The sequence below is a fragment of the Ipomoea nil genome, unplaced genomic scaffold, assembly GCF_001879475.1.
Source record: "Ipomoea nil cultivar Tokyo-kokei standard unplaced genomic scaffold, Asagao_1.1 scaffold2144, whole genome shotgun sequence".
Classification (NCBI taxonomy): Eukaryota; Viridiplantae; Streptophyta; class Magnoliopsida; order Solanales; family Convolvulaceae; genus Ipomoea; species Ipomoea nil.
In genome coordinates this window covers 6401709-6417225 of record NW_017618572.1, presented here as the reverse complement: position 1 = coordinate 6417225, position 15517 = coordinate 6401709, and the positions used below count along the sequence as shown (strand labels likewise).

The 15517-nt window shown below is 33.1% G+C and overlaps 7 non-coding genes across 7 annotated transcripts; all 7 read right to left on the bottom strand.

Moving 5' to 3' along the window:
- Nucleotides 1-299: 299 nt before the first annotated feature.
- TRNAE-UUC lies at nucleotides 300-371 on the bottom strand. Its single transcript has one exon. It is a non-coding gene; the product is annotated as a tRNA-Glu (tRNA).
- Nucleotides 372-8495: 8124 nt separating this feature from the next.
- On the bottom strand, nucleotides 8496-8567 carry TRNAE-UUC. Its single transcript has one exon. It is a non-coding gene; the product is annotated as a tRNA-Glu (tRNA).
- A 92-nt stretch (nucleotides 8568-8659) lies between these two features.
- Nucleotides 8660-8732, bottom strand: TRNAF-GAA. The gene has a single exon. It is a non-coding gene; the product is annotated as a tRNA-Phe (tRNA).
- A 1397-nt stretch (nucleotides 8733-10129) lies between these two features.
- Nucleotides 10130-10202, bottom strand: TRNAF-GAA. Its single transcript has one exon. It is a non-coding gene; the product is annotated as a tRNA-Phe (tRNA).
- Nucleotides 10203-11570: 1368 nt separating this feature from the next.
- Nucleotides 11571-11643, bottom strand: TRNAF-GAA. Its single transcript has one exon. It is a non-coding gene; the product is annotated as a tRNA-Phe (tRNA).
- A 1366-nt stretch (nucleotides 11644-13009) lies between these two features.
- Nucleotides 13010-13082, bottom strand: TRNAF-GAA. Its single transcript has one exon. It is a non-coding gene; the product is annotated as a tRNA-Phe (tRNA).
- Nucleotides 13083-14483: 1401 nt separating this feature from the next.
- TRNAF-GAA lies at nucleotides 14484-14556 on the bottom strand. Its single transcript has one exon. It is a non-coding gene; the product is annotated as a tRNA-Phe (tRNA).
- Nucleotides 14557-15517: the final 961 nt, after the last annotated feature.

Genomic DNA, 15517 nt, shown 5'->3' with positions numbered 1-15517 from the left:
AAGTAAATTTACAAGTTTATAAAGATATTATTCCATGTTCTTTAAATTACTATTGCTAGCTGATTAAGTCACTACTACAAGTCCTTTGAAAAAAAAAAGTCATATATTCCCGTCCGAAACTTATTACAGGTTCATTAAATTAATATTGCATACTCATTAAGACACTATTGTAGGTACAGTAAGTCATCATAGATCATGTATATTATTAACATACCACACATAAACTCGAGACCTCTAAACAAATACATTACACCGTACTTTGCACTACAAATCTTCTCTAAATTGATAAATATGAAAGCTTCCGTTGCCGGGAATTGAACCCGAGTCTTCTAGGTGAAAGCCAGATATCCTAACCGCTGGACAACAACGAAACACTTCCATGGATCATCTGTTGAAAAGCATCTATTGAAAATTATTAACTTATAATTGTATGGTTTAAATTTTAAAAACCATCAAAACTAAGTTGCGGTGAACGTGGATAAAAAACGTGACCTTCAGATCTTTAGTCTGACGCTCTCCCAACTGAGCTATCCCCGCATCTCATAGAAACTTTACATTCTTAATAAACGAACTTTTAGCTTTTTCTAACCATAAGTTATTATGTTCCACATATTGCTTCGCTTAGTCATTATTGCGTCTTCAAACTCTTATTAAAAGTTAAAGCATAGCCACGATGAATACGTTCATGAGAAACAAACCGATTTCATTACACTACACCAAACATCTCTTGTGCATGATTCAATTGTTTCCACAAGCCAAAGCCAATCATCTTTAATAACACCTCTATAATTGTTATAAAGTCTAATGTAAGCATAAAAAACTATGACATTTCCTTTGTTCATATCTATGTATCTAACTATAACTAAATGTTTTTATATTTGGAAAATTACCCGAGTATATATATATATTAATTACTAATTACTAAATTCTCAATTCTCTAGATCCTGATATTTTATTTCTATTATACACTTAGATTGGTATATTGTAATTGGAATTAAGTTTTATGTTATGTTTGGACATTGGATTTTAAATTATGTAGTGTTTTCTTGTTGTTCGGATTCATTATTGATTGAGGAATTTTAAATATGCATCGTTGACGTGTTGATTGGATTTTAAATTTTAAATTAATAAAAATTAATTAATTAATTAATTGCGCTAAAAAACTAGAGAATGTTATTGTTCTCAAATTGACCGAACCAAACTAAACTACAATGTTAAATAGAATGGTTTCGTCTTTTCAAAACTAAAAAAATATAAATCAAACAGAGAAAAAAAAAAAAGAACCCGAACTATAAATTGAAATTCCCACCCCTAATTGTAGGTTCTTTTAATTACTATTATTACAATGCCATTAAGTAAATTTACAAGTTTATTGTTGGAGGACATAGCAGCAGCGCCTTTTCCTCTTCATAACAGTATGACATTAAGCACATCATCAAAGTCTTCTCCTCTTCATAACAGTCCATTAACTGAGTCTTTTCCTCATCATAACAGTCTGTTATAATAGCTGTTCTCTCCAAACCTTTCCTATATAAAGAGCTTTCTTCTTCATCTCCAAAAGATGTAACAAATGATATACATCAATATGAATCATTTTGCTTCTCTCTTTGGTAACTTCTCCTGCATATAACAGTTTCCATTATGGTATCAGAGCCACACCGGCAGTTCACCTACGCTGCTGCCGTCTCCGGCGAAGACAGCCAAGGCGTCCAGACTAGTCCTCCAAGCACGCAATCGTCGGTTGACACGGCTTCTCCAGCAATTCCGCAGAGGAATTCAAATCAGCAGTAAAAGATCCACGAAGATGTGGAGAATCCTCTATTCTTAAGCTCGAACGAGAATCTTTTCGCCATTCTCGTATGTCCTCCTTTAACAGGCAGTTCAAATTACTCTTAATGGTGTATTACAATGAGAATTGCATTAGAAGTTAAAAATAAATGGGGATTGATCGACGGCACTGTCTCGCCGCCGAGTAGGGAGCATCCTCATCACGCTGCATGGAGGCGGTGCAATTTGATTGTCTGTTCTTGGATATTCAAATCTGTACACGCCTCTATTGCACAAAGCGTAATGCATCTTGATAAAGCAAAGGATGTTTGGGAGGATTTGAGAAGAAGATTCTCGCAGCATGACGCACAGAGAATCTCAGCTATACAAGATGAAATATATAATCTCAGGCAGAACAATCTAACTGTGCGTGAATACTACACCAAGTGTAGGATCTTATGGGAAGAAATGAACTCTTTAAGACCCCTTCCCCAGTGAAAATGCGATCCATGGTGTTCGTGTGATCTCATTGATGAAATCAGAAAGGAACGTGACACAGATCATGTCATACGATTCCTACAAGGCCTAAATGATGACTATCGCAGCCTGAAATCGAGTGTTCTTGTGCTTGATCCTCTACCGGAGGTATACAAAGTTTTCGGCATGGCCGAAAAACTGGAAAGGCAGATCATTCTAGCTAATCTAAGTCTAGGAACACTGGATATTAGCCATGCAAATTCTGTCCAACACAACAAAGAATCATCTGATGAGGTTGTGGCAGCTCTAAATGCTTATAATGGAAGGAGGAATAATAATGGAAATAAGGGAGCTAAATGTGTTTTCTGTGGAATGAATGGGCACACCGTGGACAAGTGCTACAAAAAGCACGGTTATCCCCCGGGATGGATTCCCGATTTTAAATCAAAAGGAAAACAACAACAACCAATAGCAGCTGCAACAGACAGTTCTGGGCAGTCACCAAGCACAAGTACCACAGCTGCGGTATCTTTGGTCCCAAGATTCAATGAAATCTGCCCAGCTAATGAAGGCAAGTTCTCTATCACTCATATTAATTCAGTTTCTTTGTCTGCTCATTCTTGGATATTAGATTCTGGGGCTACCGACCACATTTCTTATTCTCTTAATTTGTTTGATGATTATTACACTATTCATGGAGCTGAGGTTAATCTACCCACTGGGAAAGGCATCACTGTAAAACATAAAGGGAATATCAAGTTCAGTAATGAGTTGCAACTGAAGGGTGTTCTCCATATTCCATCATTTAAATTTAACATTATTTCTGTGAGTAAGCTTCTTCAAGATACTAGTTGCAAACTAACCTTTATGCCTGGGCAATGTCTGATTCAGGTTGTTCATGGGAAGAGAATTGGTTTTGCTAGACAGGAAGGTGGCCTATACTTACTGCTGAAATCCATTTTGCCAAATATAAATCACAGATGTTTTGTTTCTTCTTGTAATAATGGCGAAATATGGCACCAAAGATTGGGGCACTTTCCCATCAATAAACTACATCTTTTGAGTGATCTTAAAATTCATGCTGCTAAAGACATAGCCTGTGATATCTGCCACCTAACAAAACATAAAAGATCCCCCTTTCCATCAAGCACCACTACTTCAACTTCTTGTTTTGAACTCCTTCATATGGATATATGGGGACCTTTTCCCATTTATTCATTAAAAGGGGAAAGATATTTCCTAACTATTGTTGATGACTATTCTAGGTTCACCTGGATACACCTAATGAAGAGTAAATCAGAAGTTAAGCAGATTGTGAGACAGTTTCATGCAGTGGTCTTCACTCAATTTGGACTCCTAATCAAGAGCATACGAACTGATAACGGTCTAGAGTTTAGCATGACTGAATTCCTTGCAGAGAAGGGCATTATTCACCAGAAGTCATGCCCATACACACCACAACAGAACGTTGTAGTTGAACGTAAGCACTAGCATATACTTAGCACGGCTAGAGCTCTTCGATTCCAAGCCAGTTTTCCCCTTGAGTTTTGGGGGCATTGCGTGTTGTATGCTGCATTTATCATCAACGGACTCCCATCTCCAGTCATTGATCTAACAAGCCCCCATCACAGACTCTACGGGAAGCCCCCTGACCTCACACACCTCCGAGTTTTTGGATGCCTCTGCTATGCAGCTAATCTCTCTACCAAGCATAAATGGATCACCGAGGCAGAAAATGTGTTTTGGTTGGCATACCGGCTCACACAAAGGGGTATCTTCTATATGACTTACGTGATAAATCCATCTTCATATCACGGGATGTCATCTTTTATGAAGCTTAGTTCCCATTCTCAACAAATCAAAAGTCACAGTTACAGGGTGATGGACCTCCTCTCCCAGTTATTCCTATTTCAATTGATGAGCAGTTTGAATCTGATCTTGTTGGCTCCTCCCCTTTGATAAAGCTCCACAGCCAGAATATGATATCTCTTCGCCACAAGAAGTACATCATGATGTAGTCGATGATGTCCTTTCAACCCAAGAAGTTGAGCAGTGTCCCGATCAAGTCACACAAAATCTTAATGATAGTTCTGCTCATACCAACCAACCTAGGCGCTCTGAGAGGCAGAGGCATGCTCCAACTAAATACCAAGACTATTACTGTGATGCCATCTTGACGAGAGGTTCATCACCTCATCAGCTATCCAAGGTGATCTCCTTTGACAACCTCACCGCATCCCACAGAGTTTTTTCCCTGGCTGTCACTGCCATTGATGAACCAAAATCCTATAATCAAGCAATCCGCCATGACTGCTGGAGAGATGCAATGAATGCAGAGATTAGGGCACTACAATAGAACAACACATGGGAACTCACTGATCTACCCACAGGAAAGACACCCATAGGATGCAAATGGGTATACAAAACGAAACTCAAAGCAGATGGTTCTGTGGAACGATACAAAGCACGACTCGTAGCAAAAGGTTATACTCAACAATTGGGAATCGATTACATAGACTTTTTCGCCAGTTGCAAGGATAACTACTGTTCGTACCTTCTTGGCCGTTGCTTCATCACAAGATTGGCACATTCACCAGCTAGATATAAACAATGCTTTCATCCATGGTGACTTGACAGAGGAGGTTTTCATGATACTGCCACCCGATTTTAAAAGTGATAAACTGAAGCAAGTTTGTAGATTATTGCGCTCTTTATATAGTCTCAAACAAGCCAACCGGCAATGGAACGCAAAGCTAAGCACTGCCCAATCACACATGGGATTTGCTCAATCCAAATCCGATCCATCCTTATTCACAAGAGGACATGAGGGTAGCTTCATTGCTGTGTTGGTTTATGTCGATGACATATTAGTTGCAAGCCCAAACATGCAACTAATTCAGGATCTAAAGATACTCCTTGATGATGCTTTTAAAATCAAAGACCTAGGAAAGCTAGGTTTCTTTCTTGGAATCGAAGCAAAGATGAGCAAAGAAGGCCTGAATATTTGCCAACGCAAATATGCCATGGATATATTAGCCAAGACAGGTTTTCTGGAGAGCAAACCGGCAAACACACCCATGATACCTGGCCAACATTTAAGCATGATGATGGTACAGTTCTTGAAGACATCAGCAGCTATAGAAGACTGGTTGGACGTTTTCTCTACCTCACAGCAACTAGACCAGACATAGCCTTCGCAGTCCAACAGTTAAGTCAGTTCATTGATGCACTGACTAATAAGCATCTGAGCGCTGCACATCGAGTCCTTCGTTACATCAAGAAAGCCCCTGACCAAGGACTCTTCTATCCAAAGCACTCTAATCTACTTCTCAGTGTTTTTTTAGACTCTGACTGGGCATCGTGTCCTGAGACGCGAAGATCAATCACCGGTTATTGCATCTTCCTTGGCCCTGCTCTGATTTCATGGAAATCAAAGAAGCAAGCAACCATCTCCAGGTCATCTTCCGAAGCTGAGTACCGAGCCCTTGCTGCCACAGTTTATGAGGTGCAATGGATCAATTTTCTACTTGCTGACTCGCAGATTCAATTGATGAAGCTAGCAGCTGTTTTTTGTGACAACAAATCTGCGATTGCTATTGCGAAGAACCATGTGTTTCATGAGCGCACAAAACACATCGAGATAGATTGTCACAAAGTTCGGGAGAAAGTCTCTCAAGGATCAATCAAGCTTCTATCCGTATCGTTATCAAATCAGATTGCAGACGGTTTCACAAAACCTCTCCCGAGAGCTATATTCTGGACCTTTACTTCTAAGCTGGGCATACAAGACTTGCATGCTCCTGCACACGGGGGGGGGGGGGGGGGGGTGTTGGAGGACATAGCAGCAGAGTCTTTTCCTCTTCATAACAGTATGACATTAAGCACATCATCAAAGTCTTATCCTCTTCATAACAGACCATTAACTGAGTCTTTTCCTCTTCATAACAGTCTGTTATAATAGCTGTTCTCTCCAAACCTTTCCTATATAAAGAGCTTTCTTCTTCATCTCCAAAAGAAGTAACAAATGATAAACATCAATGTGAATCATTTTGTTTCTCTCTTTGGTAACTTCTCCTGCATATAACAAATTCCATTATTTATAAAGATATTATTCCATGTTCTTTAAATTACTATTGCTATTTGATTTAGTCACAACTGCAAGTCCTGTGAAAAAAAAAGTCATATATTCTCGTCCGAAACGTTATTGGATTTTAAATATTTAATAAATAAATTTTAAATTAATAAAAATTAATTAATTAATTAATTGCACTAAAAAACTAGAGAATGTTAATGTTCTCAAATTGACCGAACCAAACTAAACTACAATGTTAAATAGAATGGTTTTGTCTTTTCAAAACTAAAAAAATATAAATCAAACTGAGAAAAAAAAAAAAGGAACCCGAACTATAAATTGAAATTCCCACCCCTAATTGTAGGTTCTTTTAATTACTATTACTATTATTACAATGCCATTAAGTAAATTTACAAGTTTATAAAGATATTATTCCATGTTCTTTAAATTACTATTGCTAGTCGATTAAGTCACTATTGCAAGTCCTTTGAAAAAAAAAAGTCATATATTCTCGTCCGAAACGTTATTACAAGTTCATTAAATTGATATTGCATACTCATTAAGACAATATTGTAGGTAAGTAAGTCATCATAGGTCATGTATATTATTACTATATCACACATAAACCTGAGACCTCTAAACAAATACATTACACCATAATTTGCACAACAAATCTTCTCTAAATTGGTAGATATGAAATCTTTCGTTGCCGAGAATTGAACCCGGGTCTCCTGGGTGAAAGCCATATATCCTAACCGCTGGACAACAACGGAACACTTCCATGGATCATCAGTTGAAAATCATCTATTGAAAATTATTAACTTATAATTGTATGGTTTACATTTTAAAAGCATCAAAACTAAGTTTCGATGAACATGGATCGAACACATGACCTTCAGATCTTCAGTTTGACACCCTCCCAACTGAGCTATCCCTGCATCTCATAGAAACTTTACATTCTTAATAAACGAACTTTTAGCTTTTTCTAACCATAAGTTATTATGTTCCACATATTGCTTCGCATAGTCATTATTGCGTCTTCAAACTCTGATTAAAAGTTAAATCATAGCCACGATGATTACGTTCATGAGAAACAAACCGATTTCATTACACTACACCAAACATCTCTTGTGCATGATCCAATTGTTGCCACAAGCCAAAGCCAATCATCTTTAATAACACCTCTATAATTGTTATAAAGTCTAATGTAAGCATTAAAAAACTATAACATTTCCTTTGTTCATATCTATGTATCTAACTATAACTAAATGTTTTTATATTTGGAAAATTACCCGAGTATATATATTAATTACTAATTACTAAATTCTCAATTCTCTAGATCCCGATATTTTATTTATATTATACACTTAGATTGGTATATTGTAATTGGAATTAAGTTTTATGTTATGTTTGGACATTGGATTTTTAATTATGTAGTGTTGTTTCTTTGTTCGGAGTCATGTAGTGTTGTTTCTTTGTTCGGAGTCATTATTGATTGAGGAATTTTAAATATGCATCGTTGACGTGTTGTTTGGATTTTAAATTTTAAATTAATAAAAATTAATTAATTAATTAATTACGCTAAAAAACTAGAGAATGTTAATGTTCTCAAATTGACCGAACCAAACTAAACTACAATGTTAAATAGAATGGTTTCGTCTTTTCAAAACTAAAAAAATATAAATGAAACAGAGAGAAAAAAAAAAAAAAAAAAAAAAGAACCTGAACTATAAATTTAAATTCCCACCCCTAATTGTAGGTTCTTTTAATTACTATTATTACAATGCCATTAAGTAAATTTACAAGTTTATATAGATATTATTCCATGTTCTTTAAATTACTATTGCTAGTTGATTAAGTCACTATTGCAAGTCCTTTGAAAAAAAAAAAGTCATATTCTCGTCTGAAACGTTATTACAAGTTCATTAAATTAATATTGCATACTCATTAAGACACTGTTGTAGGTACAGTAAGTCATCATAGGTCATGTATATTATTACTATATCACAATTCATTAAATTAATATTGCATACTCATAAAGACACTATTGTAGGTACAATAATTCATCATAGGTCATGTATATTATTACTATATCACACATAAACCCGAGACCTCTAAACAAATACATTACACCATACTTTGCACTACAAATCTACTCTAAATTGATAGATAGGAAATCTTCCATTGCCGGGAATTGAACCCGAGTCTCCTGGGTGAAAGCCAGATATCCTAACCGCTGGACGACAACGGAACGCTTCCATGGATCATCTGTTGAAAATCATCTATTGAAAATTACTAACTTATAATTGTATGGTTTACATTTTAAAAGCATTAAAACTAAGTTGCGGTGAACGTGGATCGAACACGTGACCTTCATATCTTCAGTCTGACGCTCTCCCAACTGAGCTATACCCGCATCTCATAGAAACTTTACATTCTTAATAAACGAACTTTTAGCTTTTTCTAACCATAAGTTATTATGTTCCACATATTGCTTCGCATAGTCATTATTGCGTCTTCAAACTCTGATTAAAAGTTAAAACATAGCCACGATGATTACGTTCATGAGAAACAAACCGATTTCATTAAACAGACCAAACATCTCTTGTGCATGATTCAATCGTTGCCACTAGCCAAAGCCAATCACCTTTAATAACAGCTCTATAATTGTTATAAAGTCTAATGTAAGCATAAAAAACTATGACATTTCCTTTGTTCATATCTATGTATCTAACTATAACTAAATGTTTTTATATTTGAAAAATTAACCGAGTATATATATTAATTACTAATTACTAAATTCTAAATTCTCTAGATCCCGATATTTTATTTATATTATACACTTAGATTGGTATATTGTAATTGGAATTAAGTTTTGTGTTATGTTTGGACATTGGATTTTTAATTATGTAGTGTTGTTTCTTTGTTCAGACTCATTATTGATTGAGGAATTTTAAATATGCATCGTTGACGTGTTGATTGGATTTTAAATTTTAAATTAATAAAAATTAATTAATTAATTAATTGCGCTAAAAAACTAGAGAATGTTAATGTTCTCAAATTGACCGAACCAAACTAAACTACAATGTTAAATAGAATGGTTTCGTCTTTTCAAAACTAAAAAAATATAAATGAAACAGAGAAAAAAAAAATGAACCCGAACTATAAATTGGAATTCCCACCCCAAATTGTGGGTTCTTTTAATTACAATTATTACAATGCGATTAAGAAAATTTACAAGTTTATATAGATATTAATCCATGTTCTTTAAATTACTATTGCTAGTTGATTAAGTCACTATTGCAAGTCCTTTGAAAAAAAAAAAAGTCATATATTCTCGTCCGAAACGTTATTACAAGTTCATTAAATTAATATTGCATACTCATTAAGACACTGTTGTAGGTACAGTTAGTCATCATAGGTCATGTATATTATTACTATATCTCATCATAGGTCATGTAAATTATTACTATATCACAGTTCATTAAATTAATATTGCATACTCATTAAGACACTATTGTAGGTACAATAATTCATCATAGGTCATGTATATTATTACTATATCACACATAAACCTGAGACCTCTAAACAAATACATTACACCATACTTTGCACTACAAATCTTCTCTAAATTGATAGATATGAAATTTTCTGTTGCTGGGATTTGAACCCGGGTCTCCTGGGTGAAAGCCCAATATCCTAACCGCTGGACGACAACGGAACGCTTTCATGGATCATCTGTTAGAAATCATCTATTGAAAATTAGTAACTTATAATTGTATGGTTTACATTTTAAAAGCATTAAAACTAAGTTGCGGTGAACGTGGATCGAACACGTGACCTTCAGATCTTCAGTCTGATGCTCTCCCAACTGAGCTATCCCTGCATCTCATAGAAACTTTACATTCTTAATACACGAACTTTTAGCTTTTTCTATCCATAAGTTATTATGTTCCACATATTGCTTCGCATAGTCATTATTGCGTCTTCAAACTCTGATTAAAAGTTAAATCATAGCCACGATGATTACGTTCATGAGAAACAAACCGATTTCATTACACTACACCAAACATCTCTTGTGCATGATTCAATTGTTGCCACAAGCCAAAGCCAATCATCTTTAATAACACCTCCATAATTGTTATAAAGTCTAATGTAAGCATTAAAAACTATGACATTTCCTTTGTTCATATCTATGTATCTAACTATAACTAAATGTTTTTATATTTGGAAAATTAACCGAGTATATATATTAATTACTAATTACTAAATTCTCAATTCTCTAGATCCCGATATTTTATTTATATTATACACTTAGATTGGTATATTGTAATTGGAATTAAGTTTTATGTTATGTTTGGACATTGGATTTTTAATTATGTAGTGTTGTTTCTTTGTTCGGACTCATTATTGATTGAGGAATTTTAAATATGCATCGTTGACGTGTTGATTGGATTTTAAATTTTAAATTAATAAAAATTAATTAATTAAGTAATTGCGCTAAAAAACTAGAGAATGTTAATGTTCTCAAATTGACCGAACCAAACTAAACTACAATGTTAAATAGAATGGTTTCGTCTTTTCAAAACTGAAAAAATATAAATGAAACAGAGAAAAAAAAAATGAACCTGAACTATAAATTGGAATTCCCACCCCTAATTGTAGGTTCTTTTAATTACTATTATTACAATGCCATTAAGAAAATTTACAAGTTTATATAGATATTATTCCATGTTCCTTAAATTACTATTGCTAGTAGATTAAGTCACTATTGCAAGTCCTTTGAAAAAAAAAAAAAAGTCATATATTCTCGTCCGAAACGTTATTATAAGTTCATTAAATTAATATTGCATACTCATTAAGACACTATTGTAGGTACAGTTAGTCATCATAGGTCATGTATATTATTACTATATCACAGTTCATTAAATTAATATTGCATACTCATTAAGACACTATTGTAGGTACAATAATTCATCATAGGTCATGTATATTATTACTATATCACACATAAACCCGAGACCTCTAAACAAATACATTACACCATACTTTGCACTACAAATCTTCTCTAAATTGATAGATAGGAAATCTTCCATTACCGGGAATTGAACCCGGGTCTCTTGGGTGAAAGCCAGATATCCTAACCGCTGGACGACAACGAAACGCTTCCATGGATCATCTGTTGAAAATCATCTATTGAAAATTACTAACTTATAATTGTATGGTTTACATTTTAAAAGCATTAAAACTAAGTTGCGGTGAACGTGGATCGAACACGTGACCTTCAGATCTTCAGTCTGACGCTCTCCCAACTGAGCTATCCCCGCATCTCATAGAAACTTTACATTCTTAATAAACGAACTTTTAGCTTTTTCTAACCATAAGTTATTATGTTCCACATATTGCTTCGCATAGTCATTATTGCGTCTTCAAACTCTGATTAAAAGTTAAAACATAGCCACGATGATTACGTTCATGAGAAACAAACCGATTTCATTAAACAGACCAAACATCTCTTGTGCATGATTCAATCGTTGCCACTAGCCAAAGCCAATCACCTTTAATAACACCTCTATAATTGTTATAAAGTCTAATGTAAGCATAAAAAACTATGACATTTCCTTTGTTCATATCTATGTATCTAACTATAACTAAATGTTTTTATATTTGAAAAATTAACCGAGTATATATATTAATTACTAATTACTAAATTCTCAATTCTCTAGATCCCGATATTTTATTTATATTATACACTTAGATTGGTATATTGTAATTGGAATTAAGTTTTATGTTATGTTTGGACATTGGATTTTTAATTATGTAGTGTTGTTTCTTTGTTCAGACTCATTATTGATTGAGGAATTTTAAATATGCATCGTTGACGTGTTGATTGGATTTTAAATTTTAAATTAATAAAAATTAATTAATTAATTAATTGCGCTAAAAAACTAGAGAATGTTAATGTTCTCAAATTGACCGAACCAAACTAAACTACAATGTTAAATAGAATGGTTTCGTCTTTTCAAAACTAAAAAAATATAAATGAAACAGAGAAAAAAAAAAAAAGAACCCGAACTATAAATTGAAATTCCCACCACTAATTGTAGGTTATTTAAATTACTATTATTACAATGCCATTAAGTAAATTTACAAGTTTATATAGATATTATTCCATGTTCTTTAAATTACTATTGCTAGTTGATTAAGTCACTATTGCAAGTCCTTTGAAAAAAAAAAAGTCATATATTCTCGTCCGAAACGTTATTACAAGTTCATTAAATTAATATTTCATACTCATTAAGACACTATTGTAGGTACAGTAAGTCATCATAGGTCATGTATATTATTACTATATCACAGTTCATTAAATTAATATTGCATACTCATTAAGACACTATTGTAGGTACAATAATTCATCATAGGTCATGTATATTATTACTATATCACAAATAAACCCGAGACCTCTAAACAAATACATGACACCATACTTTGCACTACAAAACTTCTCTAAATTGATAGATAGGAAATCTTCCGTTGCCAAGAATTGAACTCCGGTCTCCTGGGCCAAAGCCAGATATCCTAACCGCTGGACGACAACGGAACGCTTCCATGGATCATCTGTTGAAAATCATCTATTGAAAATTATTAACTTATAATTGTATGGTTTACATTTTAAAAGCATTAAAACTAAGTTTCAGTGAACGTGGATCGAACACGTGACCTTTAGATCTTCAGTCTAACGCTCTCCCAACTGAGCTATCCCCGCATCTCATAGAAACTTTACATTCTTAATAAACGAACTTTTAGCTTTTTCTAACCATAAGTTATTATGTTCCACATATTGCTTCGCATAGTCATTATTGCGTCTTCAAACTCTGATTAAAAGTTAAAACATAGCCACGATGATTACGTTTATGAGAAACAAACCGATTTCATTACACTACACCAAACATCTCTTGTGCATGATTTAATCGTTGCAACAAGCCAAAGCCAATCACCTTTAATAACACCTCTATAATTGTTATAAAGTCTAATGTAAGCATAAAAAACTATGAATTTTCCTTTGTTCATATCTATGTATCTAACTATAACAAAATGTTTTTATATTTGGAAAATTACCCGAGTATATATATATTAATTACAAATAACTAAATTCTCAATTCTCTAGATCCCGATATTTTATTTATATTATACACTTAGATTGGTATATTGTAATTGGAATTAAGTTTTATGTTATGTTTGGACAATGGATTTTTAATTATGTAGTGTTCTTTCTTTGTTCGGACTCATTATTGATTGAGGAATTTTAAATATGCATCGTTGACGTGTTGATTGGATTTTAAATTTTAAATTAATAAAAATTAATTAATTAATTAATTGCGCTAAAAAACTAGAGAATGTTAATGTTCTCAAATTGATCGAACCAAACTAAACTACAATGTTAAATAGAATGGTTTTGTCTTTTCAAAACTAAAAAAATATAAATGAAACAGAGAAAAAAAAAAAAGAACCCGAACTATAAATTGAAATTCCCACCCCTAATTGTAGGTTATTTTAATTACTATTATTACAATGCCATTAAGTAAATTTACAAGTTTATATAGATATTATTCCATGTTCTTTAAATTACTATTGCTAGTTGATTAAGTCACTATTGCAAGTCCTTTGAAAAAAAAAAAAGTCATATATTCTCGTCCGAAACGTTATTACAAGTTCATTAAATTAATATTGCACGTTATTACAAGTTCATTAAATTAATATTGCATACTCATTAAGACACTATTGTAGGTACAGTAAGTCATCATAGGTCATGTATATTATTACTATATCACAGTTCATTAAATTAATATTGCATACTCATTAAGACACTATTGTAGGTACAGTAATTCATCATAGGTCATGTATATTATTACTATATCACACATAAACCCGAGACCTCTAAACAAATACATTACACCATACTTTGCACTACAAATCTTCTCTAAATTGATAGATAAGAAATCTTTCGTTGTCGGGAATTGAACCCGGGTCTCCTGGGTGAAAGCCAAATATCCTAACCGCTGGACGACAATGGAACGCTTCCATGGATCATCTGTTGAAAATAATCTATTGAAAATTATTAACTTATAATTGTATGGTTTACATTTTAAAAGAATTAAAACTATGTTGCGGTGAACGTGGATCAAACACGTGACCTTCAGATCTTCAGCCTGACGCTCTCCCAACTGAGCTATCCCCGCATCTCATAGAAACTTTACATTCTTAATAAACGAACTTTTAACTTTTTCTAACCATAAGTTATTATGTTCCACATATTGCTTCGCATAGTCATTATTGCGTCTTCAAACTCTGATTAAAAGTTAAAACATAGCAACGATGATTACGTTCATGAGAAACAAACCGATTTCATTACACTACACCAAATATCTCTTGTGCATGAGTCAATCGTTGCCACAAGCCAAAGCCAATCACCTTTAATAACACCTCTATAATTGTTATAAAGTCTAATGTAAGCATAAAAAACTATGACATTTCCTTTGTTCATATCTATGTATCTAACTATAACAAAATGTTTTTATATTTGGAAAATTAACCGAGTATATATATTAATTACTAATTACTAAATTCTCAATTCTCTAGATCCCGATATTTTATTTATATTATACACTTAGATTGGTATATTGTAATTGGAATTAAGTTTTATGTTAAGTTTGGACAATGGATTTTTAATTATGTAGTGTTGTTTCGTTGTTCGGACTCATTATTGATTGAGGAATTTTAAATATGCATCGTTGACGTGTTGATTGGATTTTAAATTTTAAATTAACAAAAATTAATTAATTAATTAATTGCGCAATAAAACTAGAGAATGTTAATGTTCTCAAATTGACCGAACTAAATTAAACTACAATGTTAAATAGAATGGTTTCGTCTTTTCAAAACTATAAAAATATAAATGAAACAGAGAAAAAAAAAAAAAAAGAACCCGAACTATAAATTGAAATTCCCACCCCTAATTGTAAGTTCTTTTAATTACTATTATTACAATGCCATTAAGTAAATTTACAAGTTTATATAGATATTATTCCATGTTCCTTAAATTGCTATTGCTAGTTGATAAAGTCACAATTGCAAGTCCTTTGAAAAAAAAAAAGTCATATATTCTCGTCCGAAACGTTATTACAAGTTCATTAAATTAAT